The sequence below is a fragment of the Schistocerca serialis genome, chromosome 9, assembly GCF_023864345.2.
Source record: "Schistocerca serialis cubense isolate TAMUIC-IGC-003099 chromosome 9, iqSchSeri2.2, whole genome shotgun sequence".
NCBI lineage: Eukaryota > Metazoa > Arthropoda > Insecta > Orthoptera > Acrididae > Schistocerca > Schistocerca serialis.
In genome coordinates this window covers 335,483,236-335,484,478 of record NC_064646.1, presented here as the reverse complement: position 1 = coordinate 335,484,478, position 1,243 = coordinate 335,483,236, and positions in this window count along the sequence as shown.

Below are 1,243 nucleotides of genomic sequence, written 5' to 3'. Positions count from 1 at the left end.
ATAGATAATATTGTGGGTAGAGCAAACCAAAGACTGCGATTCATTGGCATAACACTCAGAAGGTGCACCAGGTCTACCAAAGGGACTGCTTACACTACGCTTGTCCGCCCCATTCTGGAATACTGCTGTGCGGTGTGGGATCCGTATCAGGTGGGACTGACGGATGACATCGAAAAAGTACAAAGAAGGGCAGCTCGTTTGTATTATCGCGAAATAGGGGAGATAGTGTCACAGACATGATACGTGAATTGGAGTGGCAATCATTAAAACAAAGGCGTTTTTCGTTGCGACGGGATCTTCTCATGAAATTTCAATCACCAGTTTTCTCCTCCGATTACGAAAACATTCTGTTGGAACCCACCTACATAGGGAGAAATGGTCATCACGACAAAATAAGAGGTATCAGGACTCGCACAGAAAAATTTAAGTGCTCGTTTTTCCCGCGTGCCGTTCGAAAGTGGAACGGTAGAGAGACAGCATGAAGGTGGTTCATTGAACCCTCTGCCAGGCACTTTATTATGAATAGCAGAGTAATCACGTAGATATAGAACTTACAGACTCCCAAAACCTGTGTGACTACATCGCTAATAACACAAAGAAAGATTGGAGACGATCGGATAAGTATGGCAGAGGTAAGGTACATCTTGGTCCTAAAATACCGTGTAACATATAGCCAGTCCTCACTTATATTTTTTACACTGTTGACGTTTGCTAACAGCTGTTCAAAGCTCTAAGAGGGAATGTATATCGATTACGTGTCCGTCAGCTGTCTAGGTGCCGGTCCTGTATAGACGTGGTGCGGCTTGCGTAAAACCGATCGGTAGGGGCAACTTAATCACTCTGTATATATAGTATTATAAATGTATATAGCCCACGTCCGTCCTATTACTTTTTAGGGCATTGCGTAAGAATTGAAAGTGTATCGGTCTAAAACAGGGATTTTTTCTAACAATGTTTCCACTAGATGTGCTAATGTATATTTAAATACATTATTTACAGGAGGAGTGTCACATAGTTTGTGAGATGACTTTGCATGTGAAAATAGACCGAAAAATTGCTGTGAACATGTGTCCGATTTTCGATCGTTACCGAACTGGAGCGGAGTGAAGACTACACACATCCGTGAACGATTATACCGAAATGCTGTGCGGGCGCTGTAGAGGACAGAATAATGGTGGGAAAGATGACTGATCCATCCTACAAGAGTTGTTCAAAATATTCCCCACCCATCTCAAACCACTTG